Source organism: Coregonus clupeaformis, unplaced genomic scaffold (genome assembly GCF_020615455.1).
Source record: "Coregonus clupeaformis isolate EN_2021a unplaced genomic scaffold, ASM2061545v1 scaf1078, whole genome shotgun sequence".
Classification (NCBI taxonomy): Eukaryota; Metazoa; Chordata; class Actinopteri; order Salmoniformes; family Salmonidae; genus Coregonus; species Coregonus clupeaformis.
The window spans coordinates 1-25,556 of NW_025534532.1; the positions used below are offsets into that span (position 1 = coordinate 1).

Here is a 25,556-nt window from a genome sequence, read left to right on the forward strand (position 1 = left end):
CCCCGGGTCTTAAAGCGGTACAGTGCCCTAATGAATGCGCATATCCGTTTTAATTGTACACCTTCAATACTTAATTCCTACCGTTTTATGCTCTAAATTCCAATTATCTGCCGTTTCAATGGAATAACATTTTAGCAGACTCTAGTCATCAGCAATAACGCCACCCGAGGCAAGGTCGTAATGGTACATCTCTCCAGTGTACACAAGTCGTATCCAATCTAACAAACTCCGAAGCGGTAAGAAAAACTCACCCTTGTTTGGCCATGCTTCAAAGCGAGTTAGCCTGGCGGCTACGAAACAAAGAAGAGGCGCAGACCAGCCCCACGTTGGGCGCCATTATGTCGTATCGGGTGAATGGTGGCATATTATTGCTGTCAACAAAGAGTCCGTTTATGCTGCATCGTGTTAGAGGCTTTTATTAAAATCACGAGGTTACAGCATAAGTACAGACCCGCGGTGTCCGGAGAACGGCTCCTCAGATTGCCATGGCCGTTCTGCCCTTTCTGTAGTCTAGCCCCTATTTATAAACAATGATGCTCCCTCTTCTGGCCAATCACCAGTCTCCCCTGTCTACAACACACTTCCTGTCTGTTGTACGTGACGTTACACTAAAACATATACTAACATAAACAACATTCCATTTCTTCATGAAAAACATTTAACAAAGACATAATCTTCATATACGATAGTCTCTACCAGCAGGACCCATTTCCTGCCAATGGTGATGATGTGACTTACAGCACTGTTGTCCCCAAGAGGAGGAACCAGATAAATGTACAGACCAAGGTAAGGCTGCTATTCTGATCACTATGATGTTAATAGATTAAGATGTAGCTGTGTTGTACTGTCAGCTATGTGGCAGACTAGGGGGGTTATAGATGAAGTCACATATTTGTGAGACACTGAAAATGTGTTATTCTGTAAACAATTTGTTTGTTTTAATGTCTTTATGTATCTCTTCCCCATTTCAGCTTTTCTGTAACAAATGGTTGAAGTGTTTCCAAGCTGTAGCCTACATTCCATCATCACAAATTGTTCCTCTTCACCTTTCTACCTGTGTGTGTGTGTGTGTGTGTGTGTGTGTGTGTGTGTGTGTCCCTCCTCTATTCTAGGCAGAACCTGATGATAATGTGGTCTACAGCTCACTATCCCTACAGCTGGACCCATTTCCTGCCAATGGTGATGATGTGACTTACAGCACTGTTGTCCCCAAGAGGAGGAACCAGCTAAATGTACAGACCAAGGTAAGGCTGCAATTCTGATTACTATGATGTAAATATATTGAACAGGAATACAAATGCAACATGCAACAATTTCAAAGATTCTACTGATTTACAGTTCATGTAAGGAAATCAGTCAATTGAAATAAATGATTAGGCCCTAATCTATGGATTTCACATGACTGGGAATACAGATATGCATCTGTTGGTCACAGATACCATAAAAAAAAAAAGGTAGGGGCGTGGATCAGAAAACCAGTCAGTATCTGGTGTGACCACCATTTTCATTACATTTTTACATTTTAGTCATTTAGCAGACGCTCTTATCCAGAGCGACTTACAGGAGCAATTAGGGTTAAGTGCCTTGCTCAAGGGCACATTAACGTCATTTAGCAGACGCTCTTAGCCAGAGCGACTCACAAATTGGTGCGTTCACCCTATAGCCAGTGGGATAACCACTTTACAATTTGGGGGGGGTTAGAAGGAACACTTTATCCTATCCCAGGTATTCCTTAAAGAGGTGGGGTTTCAAATGTCTCCGGAAGGTGGTGAGTGACTCCGCTGTCCTGGCGTCGTGAGGGAGCTTGTTCCACCATTGGGGTGCCAGAGCAGCGAACAGTTTTGACTGGGCTGAGCGGGAGCTATGCTTCCGCAGAGGAAGGGAGCCAGCAGGCCAGAGGTGGATGAACGCAATGCCCTCGTTTGGGTGTAGGGACTGATCAGAGCCTGAAGGTACAGAGGTGCCGTTCCCCTCACTGCTCCATAGGCAAGCACCATGGTCTTGTAGCGGATGCGAGCTTCAACTGGAAGCCAGTGGAGTGTGCGGAGGAGGGGGGTGACGTGAGAGAACTTGGGAAGGTTGAACACCAGACGGGCTGTGGCATTCTGGATGAGTTGTAGGGGTTTAATGGCACAGGCAGGGAGGCCAGCCAACAGCGAGTTGCAGTAGTCCAGACGGGAGATGACAAGTGCCTGGATTAGGACCTGTGCCGCTTCCTGTGTAAGGCAGGGTCGTACTCTCCGAATGTTGTAGAGCATGAACCTGCAGGAGCGGGTCACCGCCTTGATGTTGGCGGAGAACGACAGGGTGTTGTCCAGGGTCACGCCTAGGCTCTTCGCACTCTGGGAGGAGGACACAGCGGAGTTGTCAACCGTGATGGCGAGATCATGGAACGGGCAGTCCTTCCCCGGGAGGAAGAGCAGCTCCGTCTTGCCAGGGTTCAGCTTGAGGTGGTGATCCGTCATCCATACTGATATGTCTGCCAGACATGCAGAGATGCGATTCGCCACCTGGTTATCAGAAGGGGGAAAGGAGAAGATTAGTTGTGTATCGTCAGCGTAGCAATGATAGGAAAGGCCATGTGAGGATATGACAGAGCCAAGTGACTTGGTGTATAGGGAGAAGAGGAGAGGGCCTAGAACTGAGCCCTGGGGGACACCAGTGGTGAGAGCACGTAGTGCGGAGACAGCTTCTCGCCACGCCACTTGGTAGGAGCGACCGGTCAGGTAGGACGCAATCCAGGAGTGAGCCGCGCCGGAGATGCCCAGCTCGGAGAGGGTGGAGAGGAGGATCTGATGGTTCACAGTATCAAAGGCAGCAGACAGGTCTAGAAGGACAAGAGCAGAGGAGAGAGAGTTAGCTTTAGCAGTGCGGAGAGTCTCCGTGACACAGAGAAGAGCAGTCTCAGTTGAATGACCAGTCCTGAAACCTGATTGGTTTGGATCAAGAAGGTCATTCTGAGAGAGATAGCAAGAGAGTTGGCTAAAGACGGCACGCTCAATAGTTTTGGAAAGAAAAGAAAGAAGGGATACTGGTCTGTAGTTGTTGACATCAGTGGGGTCGAGTGTTGGTTTTTTGAGAAGGGGAGCAACTCTCGCTCTCTTGAAGACGGAAGGGACATGGCCAGCGGTCGAGGATGAGTTGATCAGCGAGGTGAGGTAGGGGAGAAGGTCACCGGAGATGGTCTGGAGAAGGGAGGAGGGGATGGGGTCAAGCGGGCAGGTTGTTGGGCGGCCTGCAGTCACAAGTCGCAGGATTTTATCTGGAGAGAGAGGGGAGAAAGAAGTCAAAGCATAGGGTAGGGCAGTGTGAGCAGGACCAGCAGTGTCATTAGACTTAACAAACGAGGATCGGATGTCGTCAACCTTCTTTTCAAAGTGGTTGACGAAGTCATCCACAGAGAGAGAGGAGGGGGGGGAGGATTCAGGAGGGAGGAAAATGTGGCAAAGAGCTTCCTAGGGTTAGAGGCAGATGCTTGGAATTTAGAGTGGTAGAAGGTGGCCTTAGCAGCAGAAACAGATGAAGAAAATGTAGAGAGGGAGGAAAAGATGCCAGGTCGGCAGGGAGTTTAGTTTTCTTCCATTTCCGCTCCGCTGCCCGGAGCTCTGTTCTGTGAGCTCGCAATGGAGTCATCAAGCCACGGAGCTGGAGGGAGGACCGAGCCGGCCGGGAGGATAGGGGACACAGAGAGTCAAAGGATGCAGAAAGGGAGGAGAGGAGGGTTGAGGAGGCAGAATCAGGAGATTGGAGGGAGAAGGATTGAGCAGAGGGAAGAGATGATAGGATGGAAGAGGAGAGAGTAGTGGGAGAGAGAGAGCGAAGGTTGCGGCGGCGCATTACCATCTGTGTAGGGGCAGAGTGAGTAGTGTGGGAGGAGAGCGAGAGAGAAAAGGAAACAAAGTAGTGGTCGGAGACATGGAGGGGAGTTGCAGTGAGATTAGTAGAGGAGCAGCATCTAGTGAAGATGAGGTCAAGCGTATTGCCTGCCTTGTGAGTAGGGGGGACGGTGAGAGGGTGAGGTCAAAAGAGGAGAGGAGTGGAAAGAAGGAGGCAGAGAGAAATGTGAGGGGTGAGCCATCCTCAGGGAAGGAACTTATCAAGGCGTCAAGCTCATTGATGAACTCTCCAAGGAACCTGGAGGGCGATAGATGACAAGGATATTAAGCTTAAATGGGCTAGTGACTGTGACAGCATGGAATTCAAATGAGGAGATAGACAGATGGGTTAGGGGGAAAAATTGAGAATGTCCACTTGGGAGAGATGAGGATTCCTGTACCACCACCCCTCTGACCAGATGCTCTCGGGTATGCGAGAACACATGGTCAGACGAGGAGAGAGCAGTAGGAGTAGCAGTGTTTTCAGTGGTGATCCATGTTTCCGTCAGCGCCAGGAAGTCGAGGGACTGGAGGTTGGCATAGGCTGGGATGAAGTCAGCTTTGTTGGCAGCAGAACGGCAGTTCCAGAGGCTGCCTGCGACCTGGAACTCCACGTGGGTGGTGCGTGCAGGGACCACCAGGTTAGAGAGGCAGCAGCCACGCGGTGTGGTGCGTTTGTGTAGCCTGTGCAGAGAGGGAGAGAACAGGGATAGGCAGAGGCATAGTTGACAGGCTGTAGCAAATGGCTACAAAAATGCAGAGGAGATCGGAATGAAATGAGCTAAGCATCTGGGAGCGGAGAGAGCAGGGCCTCCCTCACCAAAAACGTCTACCTCAGAAACTAAAATTGTTTCACTGAACCACCCGAACAAAAACTCTCCCAACTTCCGCCTTTAGAAATCAGAATTGTTGTGAACCACAGCGGTTCAATGTTTAAAGGAATAGACTCAACCCACTTTATTTTCCTCATGCAGCACGACACATCTCCTTCACATAGAGTTGATCAGACTGTTGATTGTGGCCTGTGGAATGTTGTCCCACTCCTCTTCAATGTCTGTGCAAAGTTGCTGGATATTGGCGGGAACTGGAACATACTGTCATACATGTCAATCCAGAGAATCCCAAACAAGCTCAATGGGTGACATGTCTGGTGAGTATGCAGGCTATGGAAAAACTGGGACATTTTCAGATTCCAGGAATTGTGTACTGATCCTTGAGTCTTGGGGCCGTGCATTATCATGCTGAAACATGAGGTGATGGCGGCGGATGAATGGCACGACAATGGGTCTCAGGATCTCGTCATTGTATCTCTGTGCATTCAAATTGCCATCGAAAAAATGCAATTGTGTTCCTTGTCCATAGCTTATGCCTGCCCATACCATAACCCCACCGCCACCATGGGGCACTCTGTTCACAACGTTGATATCAGCAAACCGCTCGCCCACACGACGGCATACACTTGGTCTGCGGTTGTGATGCCGGTTGGACGTACTGCTCAATTCTCTAAAACGACGTTGGAATCGGCTTGCGGCAGAGAAATGAACATTCAATTCTCTGGCAACAGCTCTGGTGGACATTCCTGCAGCTAGCACGTCAATTGCACGCTCCCTCAAAACTTGAGACATCTGTGGCATTGTGTTGCGTGACAAAACTGCACATTTTAGAGTGGCCTTTTATTGTCCCTAGCACAAGTTGCACCTGTGTAATGATAATGCTGTTTAATCAGGCACTTGATATGCAACACCTGTAATGATGGATTTAGTTATAGCTGTGTTGTACTGTTTTCTATGTGGCAGACTGGTGGGGTTGTAGATGAAGTCACATATCAGAATGTATTGTCCTACAACAGGAACATCAGGAAACAAACAACAGTCAGACATAAATAGTACCACCCACCTGCCCATAGGAGGAAGATACATGGAACTGTTTAGAATTGTGATAGTCCCTGGGATGAAACTCCTCCTGAAGCTTGCAGTGAGACATTTAATAGTCTGATGTCTCCAGCCTGATGGGAGAAGATTGGGGGGTTTGGGCTGGACATCATGTGACGGGCTTTACGCTAGATAGCTAGTTCATTAACAAGGGACTGGTATGGAGTGGGGGGTCCAATCAGTTTAGATGTTGTGTTGGTGATCCTTAATAGTTTATTGTGGTGTGAGACTGTTAGCATGTTGTGGTAGCAGATACTTCAGTAGATGAGTAGTGGTTCGATGAAGGAACAATTTCAACAGCCTCTCTGTTGATGAGGATAGGGCTGTCACAGGTGGGGTTTTGGAGACGTTGAGATCCAGGTAGTTAATGTAGCAACATTCACTCAATTGGGTAACGGACGATTGATATTGCTACAGTTAATTACATTTAAGTCATTTAGTAGACTCTAATATCCAGAGCGACTTACAGGAGCAATTAGGTTTAAGTGCATTGCTCAAGGGCACATCAACATATTTTCCACCTATTCAGCTCGGGATTGGACCTTTCAGTTACTGGCCCCTTACGCTCGTAACCAGTAGGCTACCTGCCTAATACTTGATGGAGATGGGGGGGTTGGAATGCTGTAGTCTACATTCCATCATCACAGATTGTCCCTCTTCACCTCTCTACCTGTGTGTGTCCCTCCTCTCTTCTAGGCAGAACCAGATGATAATGTGGTCTACAGCTCACTAGCCCTACACCACACAGGTCAGTGTTGCCTTATCTTCTCTCTCATGTACCTACACAGATGATGCTAATCTCTCAACAAAGAAACAGACAATACCATACATTACTACTGTATGTGTACAATACATCACTCTTTAGCCACACACTTTTTTTATCCTTATCATACAGAGAAGCTGACTACATTGTTATCATTATTTCTAGAACATGCCTGTATTGTGCAACAAACTACTGTCTTTCCAGCAGAGAGCAGCAACACACAGTGACTGACTGAGTGAAGATCTTGGTCCTAAAGAGCCCTTATCCTGGAAGGACAGCCCACTCCCCCTCCGTGTCACAACATGAGTCATGACTATCTATCTGCCTCCAATATGCTTCTGCTCACACCTCCTAACCCACCCCTGTCTCCTTGTTGTGTCCATAAACTACTGAAGACAGTCTGCTGTGCTTGTTTTGATTATCACCACATATCTGTTATATTAGTTACTGTATGTCCCGCCCACCTACTCCAATGCCCTTTTCCCTTGTCACTTTTTCCCCACATCACCATCTTATTGATGTCATGTATCTAGTCAAATGTAACTGATCATGATCAAATGTGTAAATTAAATGTACAAGCTGTGTAAAAATAGATAAATAGTTAAGGCTGAATCAAAAATGGATTGAAATTAGTATTAGTATTTAAAAAGTAGGTTAAAACTAGTCCATAGAATGTTATCGTTTCTATCTGCCACTGAGGGGGTCATATACACTATAACAGAAGCAGGAAGAGAGTTAAAGACAGCTATAGCTATTAGGAAGTTCAGTCATTCTCTTTGGTGCCTTGGTCCTTGACACACACATTGTGCATTGGTACCAGCGTCGTCCAGGGTATGGGCCCAGCGTCGTCCAGGGTATGGGAGGGAATGGCCGGCAGGGATGTAGCTCAGTTGGTAGAGCATGGCGTTTGCAACGCCAGGGTTGTGGGTTCGATTCCCAAGGGGGGCCAGTATGAAAAAAAAATTATATATATATATATAATGTATGCACTCACTAACTGTAAGTCGCTCTGGATAAGAGCGTCTGCTAAATGACTCAAATGTAAATGTAAATATAACATACGGAGACACATACCCAGAAATGGCTTCTCATCTCTCCCTCTCCATCCTCCTCCTCATCTTCTCCAGACTCTCAGGTAAGGGTAACATGTTTCTATGAAGTGCTGAAGTTGAGGTCAGGGACTGGGACTGGACACATGCTGACACTCTGAAGGCAGGAGCAGTAGCTTGTCTTATCAATAACACTTCCTGTATTATGTGTGTTATAGTCCAGATGGAATGTCATTTTCCTGCAGTGAGAATTTGTTTGAATTCCAATCTAATGTATTTTCTGTTTGTCACGAACGTCAGGGAGAGACCAAGGTGCAGCGTTGAATGCGTACATATTTATTAATAGAATGATCACACGATCAAAACAACGGACGATAACGTGATGTCTACGGTTTAACACAAACCAAACAAGAACAAGAAACCACAAACACAAAGTGAAAGACAGACAGTTAAATATGGCTCCCAATCAGAGACAACCAGCTGACACTCGTTGCCTCTGATTGGGAGTCACTCAGGCCAACATAGAAATACAAACATAGAATTACACACCCTGGCTCAACATAACAGTGTCCCCAGAGCCAGGGCGTGACACTGTTGTTGTGTCTACAGGTGCTTATCGTGTGTCTGTGAAGACAGGAGGCTCCTCCACCATCCCATGTCCCTATATTCAGGAATACAAAACCCATGTGAAATACTGGTGTAAAGGAGCCTCTTTTTATAGTTGATCCCCTGTTGTACGCTCTGACCCTCCTAAGCGCACAGATAAGGCCTCAATCGCTGATGACATCAACCAGCAAACGATCACTGTGACCATGCCTGATCTTGACCCAGAGGACTCTGTTCACATAGCTGTCAGACGACAAACCACCACACAAAGGCCCACCACTATGACCAGTGAGTAGAGAGAAATCAGATACTCTATATTTAATTCTTAAAAGTCTAAGTCGTGGGGGTTGACAATTGTTTTAAGATGGTCATACTATGGATCATTTTGCTATTTGAAATTGAATTTTTGGACCCCTTTAGGTATAAAAAAATGATTTGCTAAAATATTGAATTTGGCCTTTACTACAATAGCCTGAGAAACACATTGAATAAGACATTCATAAATGGAAAAAAATACAGTAAAGAAATATATACTTTCAATAATTTTGTTCAACCGGTACCGGTTACCTTCAGACGAGTCCCATGACACTTGTGGGGGTTGTAGAGCAAAACGCTTTGTGGGTGTGGGCGTGAATCTATTCAAGTAAGTAGCTAAGTACATTTTGCATAAAATAAAATTTTTAAAAACGGATGTATTATTAGCTAGCTAGGTACAGCAGGCCACTGTGTGTAGGCTAATGAGCTGCTTGTTAGCTAACCTTACATACTACAGTTAACGTCATATTAGCTTGTTATCTTGATGCCTATTCATCATTGTAAATTAAAAACTCATGCTCCAAATGCATTTGTAGATAACAGCAATGGAAGAGGGTGAAAGGATTTTCTGCTCCAGCTGTCAGAAAAGAGAGTAGGTGTACTAGCTAGTTAGACAGGGCAGGTTGTGGGATGACATTATGCAAATATTCTGGCGTTCTAGTCCTAGAGATGAAAACTATGAAGACAGACAAGGAGATAATAGTCAGGGCTGTCTAATTGTAAATCTAATTGTAATGTGACTGCTGCCACATCCTTGTATGCCATGGGTTGAATGTATACGTATGTTAGCAAATGTTGTATACTACAATACAATACATTTTTCTAACATGAAATTGTTTACTGCAAATCCAACCATTGTATGCTAGGTACAGTACTGTACATGAAAATAAGCTGCTGGCTTTGTAGGCTAATTACAAATATCAAAAAGGAAAATAATGTGGCGTGGAGAGCATTATAATTCTACCTCGTAATTCTACCTCATTTATTTGCTGAGAATGATTGTAGAATACAGAGACAAAATCAGAAGGTCAATGGCATGGAGGAGGTCTGCAGAGATGTTAGTGTTGATGATGGGTAAAGAGAGATTTGCACGACAATGTTTGCAAGTCAAAGCCACAATTTCCTTTACCCAAAGTACCCATTCATGTGCATGTAGGCCTTTAATCATCAATGTCATGACACCAGTATCATGAAAGAGCCATAAGCTATAATATATGAGAATCATAATGTTAAGATACCATAATCCAATTGGTAGCATATTACATGGGAAATTCATGCTTACTGTATCATATATAATGTTATAATGCGTGTTACTGCTGATTTTATATCCTTTGGTGGGCAAATTTCACAATTTAATTTACTCAACACATTTACAAACGGTGGCTTTGATCACAGTTTTGAGGTTTAGGTTGCTTGATGTTCATAGCTAGCTAGCAGCACAAGCAAACGTTGTGCAAATCTCTCTTCACCCACCATCAACTCCAACAATCTCTGCAATCCTCCTCTATGCCATTGACCTTATGATTTTGTCTCTGTATTCTGGCAAAGCAAACTCATATAGAATTGGGAAAAAAGCGATGATTGGCTTTCTTCCATCTTTTTTGGTTGCGCATGCCTGGAACTAATGACCAGCGGAACTGTTTCAAGAACAGAAGATTGGCTTTCTTCCATCTTTTTTGGTTGCTCATGCCTGGAACTAATGACCGGCGGAACTGTTTCAAGAACAGAAGATTTTCAAGCAAACATCTGCTCCTCACATGATAAGTTAACGGCAGGGGGTGGCCGGGTGTAATTTGCATAAAGTACAGCAGAGCTGAACTTTTTCTATCGTACCGCTTAGCAGGGTTCGCACGGCTTACCTTCCCACAATCCCCTGGGCATTGCTCTGCATGCTCCCGATGAAAATGAATGGGGGCGAATTTGGAAGTGGTGGAAACCCTAAATCATGGAAGAAATTGGATTATAACCTGATTACAGTGGTCCTACTATTGGTTTGAACTCAACAGTGATAAAACGAAGTAAAACCCACATGTTGGAGTAAATGACATAAACTGTACAAGAAGGTCATAGCTTAGCCACAGTGTCTTGTTACAGTTCAGTCTACCCTGTGTCTCTCTGGTACACCAGTCATAATACTATTATTGTTTTTACCTCACAGCAACCCAAGCTCCAACCACTGAACAATCCTCTTTCTCTCCAACTGCTGAGCCTGTTCAGACTGACAACACAGTCCAAGGACCTGAGAAGGTCAAGGAGAAGGACACCATGAGGTAATTATCACTCATTCAGCTGTATTTAATAACTACTCTTCCAAATGGATGGCAATAGAAATACGTACCGAGTATAGGCCAAGACACTGTTGTCATAGAGACATTTATCACTTTCTCATATCTCTGTTGTTTGTAGAAGTAGCAGCATTCTATTCTTGTATGGCCAAGTTTCACACATTAAAGGTGTGAAGAGCTGAACAAACATTTCCATTTTGTCATAGCAGCACAAAAAATATCCTAAACAAATATATATTTATTTGTGATATTTTATGGACTGCATTTGGCAATAAACAGACTTTCACCATCAGTTCCATAGATCTAAAAGTCCTACTGGTTCCTCTGGGCATGCTGGTGGTGGTGATATCTGGTGTTCTAGTTACATGGAAGATAACTACACTACCACCTTCAATGATCATTAAATACCTTGTGCAGTCAAAATCATCACTGCCGCTGCAAACTGTTAAATATACACTGCCTTTAGCAAAAGGAAGTCTTCCCTTTACAATTCCCCTTAAAAAATGGTCATTGTATTCCAGCAATTTACAAAGGAACATGTTCTAAATCTTTTAATTATTCTACAGACAGGAGAGAACATTCTTCTACAAGCCAAAAATTGGTAATGCAGTGCTCTTTCCCCTGTGAACCATCATTGCTGTGGTGAAGTACAGGGCAAACTGACTCTGTGGTGAAGTTCAGGGCAAACTGACTCTGAGGTGAAGTTCGGGGAAACTGACTCCAAGGTAAAACTGAGGATGAGTAGAAACCAGACAGGTCTCTCTGGTGAGACTAAGGGACAGATTTACTTCTTGCACCTGCTTTTTCAGGGATAAAACACACAAAATAAGAAACTGTTCATTTATGGTACATTTTACCTATGTCTTTGAACTAATTTGACATTTTAGTCCATATGTTATTGCCCATATATGATTTGTTTCATAGTTGATCTAATTTACTGAATCATAGTCTTACTGTACTATTCTGTCTGCTCTATATGTAAAGAAAATGTGTGCTTTGTTAATAAACTTTAAAATCTATTAATATATTCTTAGAAAGTTGTGTCTGCCCAAATACATTGTTTCTGAGTTGTGTGTGCATGCAAGCACCATATATGCTTGAACTGTTAATGATTAAGAATACATTTAAAAAATGTATTAATAAAAACAACAACATATTCAATACCCAATATTTGGAAATCAGCATATGTTCAACCCCTACTAAAGGGTGGAGACCCTTCAGATGTAAATAACTATTGAATCTCTAGTGAACTCTCAGCTAAATAAATTCCTACTTGAAACAACATCCTGTGTAGGGTTCAGTCTGGCTTTTGTTGACCACAAACTGTTGATAGCCAGACTCAATAACATTGAAGGGGCTGTCAACTGGTTTAGAAACTATCTCACAGACAGAACACAATGCGTCTATGCTGAGAATCCCAAGTCTAGCTTCCTTTTAGATTACTAGAGGTGTACCCCGGGGCTCTATTTTAGCTCCATAAAAAAATTTGTCATCCTACAAATACCTAGGTATTTGGTTGACCAAGAAGTTGTACTACAAAGTTCATATGAATAATCTTGTGAAGAAGTTTAAACTGAAATTGGGTTTTTATTTTTTCGCAACAGGGCTTGTTCAAGCTACTTTTCTTTCAGTAATTAATTATAGTGACTTAATGTACATGCATTAAGCCTCCACTGTGCTACAGAGACTATACTCAGTCTATCACGCATCCTTGTGTTTGTTACAAATGCCAAGTCGCTCACCCATCATTGCACCTTGTATCAAATGGTGGGCTAGAACTCATTTTACATGGGCAGACAGCTACGTTGGTATGTGTTCATATATAAAGCCCTTCTGGGTAAACTTCTCCTCTACCTCTGTAGCCTGTTCTCGTTCACCACTAGCAGTTACCAGAAACGGTCTACTAGGTGGTTGATACTTAAAGTTCCCAGGGCCGTTACCCAGTTAGACAAGACCACCTGTTTCTATTGTGCACCAGAGGCATGGAATAGTCTGCAAAGTATGCTTCACCTTGACGTTCTAGCGCCCCTCAGTGAGTTTAAAACTCTGGTGCAAAACTCTATTCAGGAGGAGTTGGAATGTTTTTGTCATTTTTGTCATCTGTAAATATTTGTAAACAATTACATATATCTTTCTATTTTGCGTGGTAATACTTTGGAACAGACTTACAAAATGTAAAACACTTGGAGCTGATTTGCTGGTCTTTTTACAGTATTTTATGTCCAACAATAAAAAAATATATATACTTTATTTTGCTCTGAAAAATTTGGGAGCCAAATAAAATCCCACGTGGACCAAAGTCTGGCCACGGGCCACCAGTTGGGGAACCCTGCACTACTGAGAGGCTATGGTATGATAATAACTGTCAGAGTGTTGCGTGTGGATGTAGTGAAGGGAATCAAGCGCAGGGACAAGGATGTTCTTCAACAGACTTTAGTACTTTCCAAAACAGGAATGAGTCGCCAACCCAACCGGGCGGCACGAACAATTACGCACAACACACAGTGCGGAAAACAAGAAAAAGCGCACGCAGTGCTGAACTCTCGAAATAACAACAAACGAGAGAAAACTCCTCGGAGGCAAGCTGACAATAACAATCACACATAACACCTGACCCGAATAAACGAAACTAAATAGGGAACACAATCCAACACAAACAAGGGACAGGTGTTACAAACAGACAAAACCAAACGAACATGAAACATAGAACGGTGGCAGCTAGTACTCCGAGACGAGCGACCGCCGAAGCCTGCCCGAACAAGGAGGAGGAGCAGCCTCGGCCGAAACCGTGACAGTACCCCCCTTGACGCGCGGCTCCAGCCGTGCGCCGACCCGGGGCTCGGGGACGACCCGGACGACGCGGAGCAGGGCGCGCAGGATGACCCCGATGGAACTCGGTCAGCAGGGACTGGTCCAATATGTCCCTCCTTGGCACCCAGCACCGCTCCTCCGGGCCGTACCCCCTCCCACTCCACGAGATATTGAAGACCACCCATCCGGCGTCTCGAATCAAGGATGGACCTCACAGTGTACGCCGGAGCCCCCTCGATGTCCAACGGGGGCGGAGGAGTCTCCTCTATCTCATACTCCTGGAGTGGACCAGCTACCACCGGCCTGAGGAGAGACACATGGAACGAGGGGTTAATATTCCTATAGTCAATAGGCAGTTCTAACCTGTAACACACCTCGTTCAACCTCCTCAGGACTTTGAATGGCCCCACAAACCGCCGACCCAGCTTCCGGCAGGGCAGGCGGAGGGGCAGGTTTCTGGTCGAGAGCCAGACTCGATCTCCAGGTGCGTACACAGGCCCCTCACTGCGGTGGAGATCGGCACTCGTTTTCTGCCGACGGATGGCCCGCTGCAGATGTACGTGGGCAGCGTTCCATGTTTCCTCCGAGCGCCGTACCCATTCATCCACCGCAGGGGCCTCGATCTGGCTCTCGTGCCAAGGTGCCAGAACCGGCTGGTACCCTAACACACACTGGAAAGGGGTTAGTTGGGTGGAGGAGTGGCGGAGAGAGTTCTGTGCCATTTCGGCCCACGGAACGTATCTCGCCCACTCCTCCGGCCGGCCCTGGCAATAAGACCTCAGAAACCTACCCACCTCCTGGTTAACACGTTCAACCTGCCCATTACTCTCCGGGTGGTAACCCGAGGTAAGGCTTACCGAAACCCCCAACCGTTCCATAAACGCTCTCCACACTCTGGAGGTGAACTGGGGGCCTCGGTCAGACACTATATCCTCGGGTACCCCATAATGCCGGAAGACATGGGTAAACAGAGCCTCAGCGGTCTGTAGGGCAGTGGGTAGACCCGGCATGGGAAGGAGACGACAGGCCTTCGAGAACCGATCCACAATGACCAGGATGGTAGTATTCCCCTGTGAGGGGGAAGGTCGGTAACAAAATCCACCGAGAGGTGGGACCAGGGTCGTTGTGGAATAGGCAGGGGTTGTAGCTTACCCCTGGGCAAATGTCTGGGCGCCTTACACTGGGCACACACCGAACAGGAGGAGACATAAATCCTCACATCCCTAGCTAACGTTGGCCACCAGTACTTCGTGCTAAGGCAGTGCACTGTCCGGCCGATACCCGGATGGCCAGAGGAGGGGGACGTATGAGCCCAACAAATGAGGCGATCGCGTACCTCGAGCGGAACGTACGTCCGACCCACTGGACACTGTGGAGGACTTGGGTCGGTGCGTAACGCCCGCTCGATCTCGGCATCAACCTCCCACACCACCGGTGCAACCAGACAAGACTCTGGTAGTATGGGGCGTGGGCTCAACGGACCTCTCCTCCGCGTCATACCGCCGAGACAGAGCATCTGCCTTCCCGTTCTGGGACCCAGGGATGTAAGTGATTTTAAACACAAACCGGGCTAGAAACATAGTCCAGCGGGCCTGGCGAGGATTCAGTCTCCTAGCTGCCCGGATGTATTCCAGGTTACGATGGTCAGTTAGAATGAGGAAAGGGTGTTGAGCCCCCTCGAGCCAATGCCGCCACACCTTTAGGGCTTGTACCATGGCTAACAGCTCCCTGTCTCCTACGTCATAATTCCGCTCCGCCGGACTGAGCTTTTTAGAATAAAACGCACAGGGACGGAGTTTAGGTGGTGTGCCAGAACGTTGGGAAAGAACGGCCCCTATACCGGCCTCTGACGCGTCCACCTCTACCTGGAAAGGTAAAGAGGGATCCGGATGCGCCAACACCGGCGCTGAGGTAAACAGGTCCTTCAGTTTCCCAAAAGCCCTGTCCGCCTCAGCTGACCACCGCAAGCGCACCAGACCCCCCTTCAACAGAGACGTTATGGAAGCTGCCACCTGTCCAAAACCCCGGATAAACCTCCGGTAATAATTTGCAAAACCCAAGAACTGTTGCACCTCCTTCACAGTGGTTGGGGTCTGCCAATAACGCACAGCTGACACCCGGTCTACCTCCATCTTCACCCCTGACGCAGACAACTGATAACCCAGAAAGGAGACCGACTTCTGAAAAAACAGACATTTCTCTGCCTTGACATATAGGTCATGCTCCAACAGCCTCCTCAATACTCGGCGCACCAGGGCTACATGCTCTGCTCGGGTAGGACTGTACACCAGAATATCGTCGATGTACACGACTACTCCCTGTCCCTGCATGTCCCGGAAAATCTCATCGACGAAGGATTGGAAGACTGAGGGAGCATTCATTAACCCATATGGCATGACTAGATACTCGTAGTGTCCGGAAGTCGTGCTAAACGCTGTCTTCCATTCATCGCCCTCTCTAATGCGCACCAAGTTATATGCGCTCCTGAGATCCAATTTTGTAAAGAACTGCGCACCGTGCAATGACTCCGTCATAGTCGCAATCAGAGGAAGTGGATAGCTGTACTTCACCGTAATCTGATTGAGACCGCGGTAATCAATACACGGGCGCAGACCTCCATCCTTCTTCTTCACAAAAAAGAAACTCGAGGAAGCGGGTGAAGTGGAGGCCCGTATGTATCCCTGTCTCAGAGACTCAGCGATGTACGTCTCCATTGCCTTCCTCTCCTCTTGAGACAAGGGATACACATGGCTCCGCGGGAGAGCTGCTCCTGACTGGAGATCTATCGCACAATCCCCCCGTCTATGAGGCGGCAGCTGCGCCGCCCTAGTTTTACTAAACACCAGTTTCAAATCCTCATACTCGGGGGGAATATGCAGTGCTGGCATTAGATTCGGACTTTCCACCGAGGTTGCCCCTATGGAAACACCCAGACACCGCCCCTCACACTGGGCAGACCACCTTTAAGAGCTTTCTCTCGCCACATAATAGTAGGGTCATGGGTCATCAACCAGGGAAGGCCCAGCACTACCGGATACGCAGGAGAGTCAATCAGATAGAGCTGAATCGTCTCCTCATGACCCTCCTGCGCCCTCATTTTAAGGGGGTGCTGTGACCTCCCCTAATCAACCCAGACCCTAACGGACGGCTATCTAGGGCATGAACAGGGAAAGGCTTATCAACTGGAAGGAGGGGAATCCCTAACTCTATACAAAACTGGCGATCTACAAAATTCCCAGCTGCGCCTGAATCTACCAGCGCCTTATGCTGGGAACGAGGTGCAACCTGTGGAAAACAAACAGGCAAGGTTAGGTGAACGACAGAAAGCTCTGGGTAAGTAGGGCGCCTACTCACCTGGGGGGACCCCCAATGCCTGACCTGCCTTCTCCTCCACCGGGGGACCCTCCCCAACACCCAGCCGCGGTGTGCCCTCCACGGCCACAGTTAGTGCAGGGAACGGCCCCCCTCGGGTTCCTACTCCTCCGTTCTCTAGCGCCAGCACCCCTGAGCTCCATAGGGCTCGGCTCGGAGGTGCTGGAGAGTGGAATGGGCGAACCCCACCCGGGACGTCCACGGGTGGCGAGCAGGGTATCCAGCCGAATGGCCATGTCGACAAGTTGGTCAAACGTCAACGAGGTGTCCCTGCACGCCAACTCTCGCTGGACGTCCTCCCGGAGGCTGCAACGGAAGTGGTCTATAAGGGCCCGCTCATTCCACCCTGCATCGGCCGCTAGAGTCCGGAATTCCAAGGCAGCAGGAACCCTTGACACCCGGCAGCAGAGCCGTCGTACGCCCTCGGGAGCGAGAGCCGAATCCCACTGGGTTCCGGAGATGGGACAGGAAGACTGACCGATGGGGATGGTTCGGCAGGTGGGGTCGTGGGTACCCCGCTGGTTTCCCATCGGTGGAGAGTGTTCATCACCCCCTCCAGGGCATGACAGACCTGGTGAATCCGGTCCTCCTGTCCACGGAGACGTTCCTCCAGGCTTGCTGTTGGCGCGGTCGCTCCTGCTGATTCCATGGATGATGTGTGATTCTGTCAGAGTGTTGCGTGTGGATGTAGTGAAGGGAATCAAGCGCAGGGACAAGGATGTTCTTCAACAGACTTTAGTACTTTCCAAAACAGGGAATGAGTCGCCAACCCAACCGGGCGGCACGAACAATTACGCACAACACACAGTGCGGAAAACAAGAAAAAGCGCACGCAGTGCGAACTCTCGAAATATCAACAAACGAGAGAGAAAACTCCTCGGAGGCAAGCTGACAATAACAATCACACATAACACCTGACCCGAATAAACGAAACTAAATAGGGAACACAATCCAACACAAACAAGGGACAGGTGTTACAAACAGACAAAACCAAACGAACATGAAACATAGAACGGTGGCAGCTAGTACTCCGGAGACGACGACCGCCGAAGCCTGCCCGAACAAGGAGGAGGAGCAGCCTCGGCCGAAACCGTGACAATAACACAATGAAAACAGAATTACTTGGTCTGAAGTGCAGAAGTATGAAGAATTATATTGTCATAATGGGAATAAAGGAGGATGAAAACTAAAACTATCAGGCAACTGAGGATAAAGTTAAGGTTTTCATGACACGTAATCTCAAGATGGAGGAAAAGGTGGATACAATTTATTTTCAAAGGGCTCAGTGTTTTGGTGGCAGAGGGGAGAGAAGACACCGTCAGTGGTGGAAAAAGTACCCAATTGTGATACTTGAGTAAAAGTAAAGATACCTTAATAGAATAATACTCAAGTAAAAGTGAAAGTTACCCAGTAAAATACAGTACTACTTGAGTAAAAGTCTAAAAGTATTTGTAAAAATATACTTAAGTTTCAAAAGTACATGTAATTAATTGCTAAAATGTAATTAAGTATCAAATGTAAAAGTATAAATAATTTCAAATTCCTTATATTAGCAAATCAGATGGAGTAAATGCATTTTAAACATTGAATAATGAAGTAAGCTTTATGCTCCATATTTTTGAGTGAGAACCCACTACACCTCTTTGTTTGTCTCCACACCAACACTCAGACATCATTTACCAATGAAGCAGGTCTGTTTAGTGAGTCTGCCAGATCAGAGGCAGTAGGGATGACTAGGGATGTTCTCTTGATAAGTGTGTGAATTGTACAATTTTCCTGTCCTGCTAAGCATTCAAAATGTAACAAGTACTTTTGGGTGTCAGGGAAAGTGGATGGAGTCAAAATGACATTATTATCTTGAATATCTAGTGAAGTAAAAGTTAAATAGTGAAGTACATATACCCCAAAAAACAACTTAAGTAGTACTTCAAAGTATTTTTTTACTAAAGTACTTTATACCAGTGGGCACTGTCTGATAGTAGCTAGGCTAACTCACTACAAAATTAAGTTTGCCTGGCTACAACGGGGTAGGGATCTGAAAAGCACCGTTCTTTATAAATGAGCGATTTCCCCATGAAATAGTGGAGAAACGAAGTTCCCTGTATCCCACTTTCAAAATGCTCCAAACAGAGAAGCAGAATGTTCTTCTGGTGGTCCATAAATTGTACGTAAACAAGTCATTGTTCAAGGATTGGAAACAGAATAGCTGAAACGGGGAAAGAGATATATAAAGACATTAAAACAAACATGTGTTTACAGCATAACACATTTTCAGAGTCTCACAAATATGTGAATTCATTTCTAACCCCACTAGTCTGCCACATAGCTGACAGTACAAGCTACAACTTAATCTATTAACATCATAGTTGATCAGAAAAGCAGCCTTACCTTGGTCTGTACATTTAGCTGGTTCCTCCTCTTGGGGACGACAGTGCTGTAAGTCACATCATCACCATTGGTAGGAAATGGGTCCTGGTGGTAGAAACACACAAAGGGGGTTGATGATAAAAGCTCATCATCAGTCTACATGTATGAGATACCTTTGGATATTTACATAATCCACAATATAAGGCATGTATTTGTTTTAACAACATTAAGATATGAGCTTTCTTCCTCTCAAACAGCACAGTGTCAGTCAGGTTAAATAGGAACAGGACAGAGAAGCAACATAGGCCTACTGTGTCTGCAAAGCTCAACAGGAAATCACAACACCTTAACCACTGACCTCACTACAGATCCGATTTTTAGCTCTACCAAGCAAACCACTTATAGAAACTGAAATCACACTGTCTCTACAGTCCTGGGTATGTTTCATTGACTGTAAATATAGAGTTAACATATATAAATTGTACTGTTACAATGGACATGAAGCTGTAGCTGAAGAGCTAATGTGTGATTTAAGTCCATCTGATGTCCATGTCCTGTCCATGGCCGGAGTCCAGCATTTTTCACAGACAGGGTCTTACCCATAAGGCCTTGAGTCAGATGAGAGGAACATGAGTGTAGCCTACCACTGAGGTGTTTGTTGTCTGGTCAATGGCCTTATTGTCCTCTGGAATAAAGAAAGAGAGATGCATTATTAGAGACCTCTGAGATACACTAGAATAATACTGAATACGTGAATCATAGAAGAGTTATATTTTTGAGTCTACTCCTCTTATGTCAAGATACATTGGTTATAACATAGGCTAATACAGGTCTCCCGAGTGGCGCAGTGGTCTAAGGCACTGCATCGCAGTGCTAGCTGTGCCACTAGAGATCCTGGTTCGAATCCAGGCTCTGTCGTAGCTGGCCGCGACTGGGGAGACCCATGGGGCGGCGCACAATTGGCCCAGCGTCGTCCAGGGTATGGGAGGAACGGCCGGCAGGGATGTAGCTCAGTTGGTAGAGCATGGCGTTTGCAATGTCAGGGTTGTGGGTTTGTTAAATAATAAAAAGAATGTATGCATTCACTACCTGTAAGTCGCTCTGGATAAGAGCGTCTGCTAAATGACTAAAATGTAAAAATGTAATGTCTTTAAGGAAAATATGTATTGTCTCATGAAAATATCTCCAAAATCAAACGTATCACTTTTTCATTACAGTCATTATAGAATGAATACTTACTATGCTTTCTCCACATCTTCCATGTGACTAGGACACAAGCTATCACCAACACCAACATGCCCAGAGGAATCAGTAGGACTTTTAGTTCTATGGAACTGATGGTAAAATACTATGTTTATTGTCAAATACATTCCATAACATTTTCTATTTTCTGTTATGTTTTTTCTGCTGCTATGACAAAATGGAAATGTTTGTTCAGCTCTTCACACCTTTTAATGTGAATAATGCTGCTACTTCTACAAACCACAGAGATATGAGGCAGTAGCAAAAAATGTCTCTATAACAGTGTCTTGGCCAATACTTGGTGTGAAAACGTTTAAGGAGGGTGTTTTGTGCCCTAAACTATTGTGAAAACAGAAAATGTTACCTTTCTTCCTATTTCTATAGCCATCCATTTGGAAAAATAAATGTGAAATACAGCTGAATTAGTGATAATTACCTCATGTTGTCCTTCTCCTTGACCCTCTCAGGTCCTTGGACTGTGTTGTCAGTCTGAACAGGCTCAGCAGTTGGAGAGAAAGAGGATTGTTCAGTGGTTGGAGCGTGGGTTGCTGTGAGGTAAAAACAACAATGGTATTATGACTGGTGTACCAGAGAGACACAGGGTAGACTGAACTGTAACAAGACATTGTGGCTAAGATATGTTCTTCTTGTCCAGCTTATTTAATTTACCCCAACATGTGGATTTTAACATAGTATTAGCACTGTTGAGTTGGACACACCTACTCATTCCGTTTCACCTATGCTCTGGCATACTCAGACTGAATTTACGAACGCACCCAAAATGGTTGCTTGCATAGTGGAGTCTTTTGGTAAGACATTTAGCTAGCTAGCTAGGTAAACAATGAACCATAATCCCAACTCATGATGTTACTACCCTGCATGAATCTGCAGGTCGCTAACAAACCAGGTTCAATGTTAACTAGCTAACATTAGTCTCTAATTAGCAAAGCAAATGGTTCTTTGATACGAATAATAAGATCATACACTGATTAATTGGCTGATTAATTTAGGCTATAATTGGTTTTAATCCAGTGTTAACGAGCCAGCCCGCGCTAGCAGAGTTAACAGACCCTGTTGACAACACCCAACCCATTATCCGGTGTGTATCGGAATAATAATATGTCCTTTGCATTTTTTAAATTAAAATGTATTGTTTAAATGGTGTTAAAAAGATAGTGACACCATTTTTTATAGATTGTATAGTCCTATTCCAGTAGAGAACCTAGACAGGTCATTAACCCTCTTCCTATATCAATACTTTATCCTATCCGAGCCCCACAGAGCTGTCAATATATATTGTCTTAAATTCTATTCGTTCCGATTCACATCCGGCAAAAGGGCAACACAGTACAACAGCATTCAAGCCATAATATACCCCAATCTCTACAATTAACTTGTATCAGATCAAACTCAAAACCCAACGTTGGTTTTTCCAATTTAACGCCTGTGCAGTCTTCAAAATAAACAAAAACGTCCCATTAATCTAAACTTAATTTTAAGTCCACATAGGCCAAGGTTCTGTATTGTATGAGTAAAAAAGGATGAGTCCATCATGCATAAAAAATAGGATTGTAATGTGTAGTGCGGTGCAATGTGTAGGCCTATTGAGGACTACTTCAGCATGAGGTATCATTCACAGCCACGTTGTAATCTTCCAATCCTTGAACAATGACTTGTTTACATACAATTTATCAACCACCAGAAGAACATTCTGCTTCTCTGTTTGGAGCCTTTTGAGACTTCGTCTCTCTACTATTTCATGGGGAAATCGCTCATTAATAGAGAACGGTGTGCTCTTCAGATCCCTACCCCATTGTAGCCAGGCAATCTTCATTTTGTTGTGAGTTAGCCTAGCTACTATCGGACACTGCCCACTGGTATAAAGTACTTTAGTAAAAAATACTTTGAAGTACTACTTAAGTTGTTTTTTGGGGTATATGTACTTCACTATTTAACTTTTACTTCACTAGATTCCTCAAGACAATAATGCATTTTTTACTCCATCACTATTATAGTTGAAGTTGACATGAGGAATGTTGGTATATGTCTACTTTCTGTTCTCTATCCATCATATCATGATTATGATATTTGTAGTCAGTTGTTACAAAAAAACACTTGATCACTCAAGACTGTCTTTGGTGACAGTACCTCTGTGTTCAGGTACTCCAGAACTCTATGTGGACCAACTGGAGGTGACTGGAGTTGAAGGAGGGAGTGTCATGGTAAATTGTTACTATAGTGACACTGGAAATAGGAAGTGGTGCAGGATTGGTGACAGTATCTCCTGTATGTGGGGGAATTTGGGGACTCTAGATGGAACATCAGTGACCCTACAGCAGACCACCGATGCCACCAGAGGAAAAGTCTTAACGGTGACTATGAGTGGTCTGAAGATGGATAACACTGGCTGGTACAGGTGTAGAGTGGGAGACCTTATGATGACTGTTCACATCACTGTCAGACGACAAACCACCACACAAAGTACCACCACTATGACCAGTGAGTAGAGAGCAATCAGATACTGTAGAATTAATTCTTAAAAGTCTAAGTCGTGAGGGGTTGACAATTGTTTTAAGATGGTCATACTATGGATCATTTTGCTATTTGATTTTGAATTTTAGGACCCCTTTAGGTATAAAGAAATTATTTGCTAAAATATTGAATTTGGCTATTGAATTGAATTACTACTATAGCCTGTGAAAAACATTGAATAAGACATTCATAAATAGAAAAAAATACAGTAAAGAAATATAATAATTTTGTTCAACCGGTACCGGTTACCTTCAGACGAGTCCCATGACACTTGTGAGGGTTGTAGAACAAAACGCTTTGTGTGCATGGGCGTAGGCGTGAACCTATTCAAGTAAGTAGCTAAATATATTTCAAAACATTTTTGACAATGTTTTTTTTTTGTTTTTCTTTATGTATTATTAGCTAGCTAGGTCAATCAATCAATTTTATTTTATATAGCCCTTCTTACATCAGCTAATATCTCGAAGTGCTGTACAGAAACCCAGCCTAAAACCCCAAACAGCTAGTAATGCAGGTGTAGAAGCACGGTGGCTAGGAAAAACTCCCTAGAAAGGCGAAAGCCTAGGAAGAAACCTAGAGAGGAACCAGGCTATGAGGGGTGGCCAGTCCTCTTCTGGCTGTGCCGGGTGGAGATTATAACAGAACCATGCCAAGATGTTCAAAAATGTTCATAAGTGACAAGCATGGTCAAATAATAATCAGGAATAAATCTCAGTTGGCTTTTCATAGCCGATCATTAAGAGTTGAAAACAGCAGGTCTGGGACAGGTAGGGGTTCCATAACCGCAGGCAGAACAGTTGAAACTGGAATAGCAGCAAGGCCAGGCGGACTGGGGACAGCAAGGAGTCACCACGGCCGGTAGTCCCGACGTATGGTCCTAGGGCTCAGGTCTCTCAGTTGGCTTTTCATAGCCGATCATTAAAGAGTTGAAAACAGCAGGTCTGGGACAGGTAGGGGTTTCGTAGCCGCAGGCAGAACAGTTGAAACTGGAATAGCAGCAAGGCCAGGCGGACTGGGGACAGCAAGGTGTCATCATGCCCGGTAGTCCTGACGTATGGTCCTAGGGCTCAGGTTCTCAGAGAGAAAGAGAGAACGAGAGAATTAGAGAGAGCATACTTAAATTCACACAGGACACTGGATAAGACAGGAGAAGTACTCCAGGTATAACCAACTAACCCCAGCCCCCGACACATAAACTACTGCAGCATAAATACTGGAGGCTGAGACAGGAGCGGTCCGGAGACACTGTGGCCCCATCCGAAGAAACCCCGGACAGGGCCAAACAGGAAGGATATAACCCCACCCACTCCGCCAAAGCACAGCCCCCGCACCACTAGAGGGATATCCCCAACCACCAACTTACAATCCTGAGACAAGGCCGAGTATAGCCCACAGAGGTCTCCACCACAGCACAAACCAAGGGGGGCGCCAACCCAGACAGGAAGATCACGTCAGTAACTCAACCCACTCAAGTGACGCACCCCTCCCAGGGACGGCATGAAAGAGCACCAGCAAGCCAGTGACTCAGCCCCTGCAACAGGGTTAGAGGCAGAGAACCCCAGTGGAGAGGGGAACCGGCCCGGCAGAGACAGCAAGGGCTGTTCGTTGCTCCAGCCTTTCCGTTCACCTTCACACTCCTGGGCCAGACTACACTCAATCATATGACCTACTGAAGAGATAAGTCTTCAGTAAAGACTTAAAGGTTGAGACCGAGTCTGCGTCTCTCACATGGGTAGGCAGACTGTTCCATAAAAATGGAGATCTATAGGAGAAAGCCCTGCCTCCCGCTGTTTGCTTAGAAATTCTAGGGACAATTAGGAGGCCTGCGTCTTGTGACCGTAGCGTACGTATTGGTATGTACGGCAGGACCAACTCGGAAAGATAGGTAGGAGCAAGCCCATGTAACGCTTTATAGGTTAACAGTAAAACCTTGAAATCAGCCCTTGCCTTAACAGGAAGCCAGTGTAGGGAAGCTAGCACTGGAGTAATATGATCAAATTTCTTGGTTCTAGTCAGGATTCTAGCAGCCGTATTTAGCACTAACTGAAGTTTATTTAGTGCTTTATCCGGGTAGCCGGAAAATAGAGCATTGCAGTAGTCTAACCTAGAAGTAACAAATGCATGGATTAATTTTTCTGCATCATTTTTGGACAGAAAATTTCTGATTTTTGCAATGTTATGTAGATGGAAAAAAGCTGTCCTTGAAACAGTCTTGATATGTTCGTCAAAAGAGAGATCAGGGTCAAGAGTAACACCGAGGTCCTTCACAGTTTTATTTGAGACGACTTTACAACCATCTAGATGAATTGTCAGATTTAACAGAAGATCTCTTTGTTTCTTGGGACCTAGAACAAGCATCTCTGTTTTGTCCGAGTTTAAAAGTAAAAAGTTTTCAGCCATCCACTTCC

At 45.3% G+C, this 25,556-nt stretch overlaps 1 long non-coding RNA gene across 1 annotated transcript in view; it reads left to right on the forward strand.

The window, feature by feature from the left end:
* The first annotated feature begins 1,136 nt into the window (after positions 1-1,136).
* Positions 1,137-25,556, forward strand: part of LOC123486233 — a 37,736-nt gene continuing 13,316 nt past the window's right edge. The window contains exons 1-2 of the long non-coding RNA XR_006659296.1: positions 1,137-1,244; positions 10,698-10,809. This is a non-coding gene — a long non-coding RNA (uncharacterized LOC123486233). The remainder of the gene's footprint in view (positions 1,245-10,697; positions 10,810-25,556) is intronic.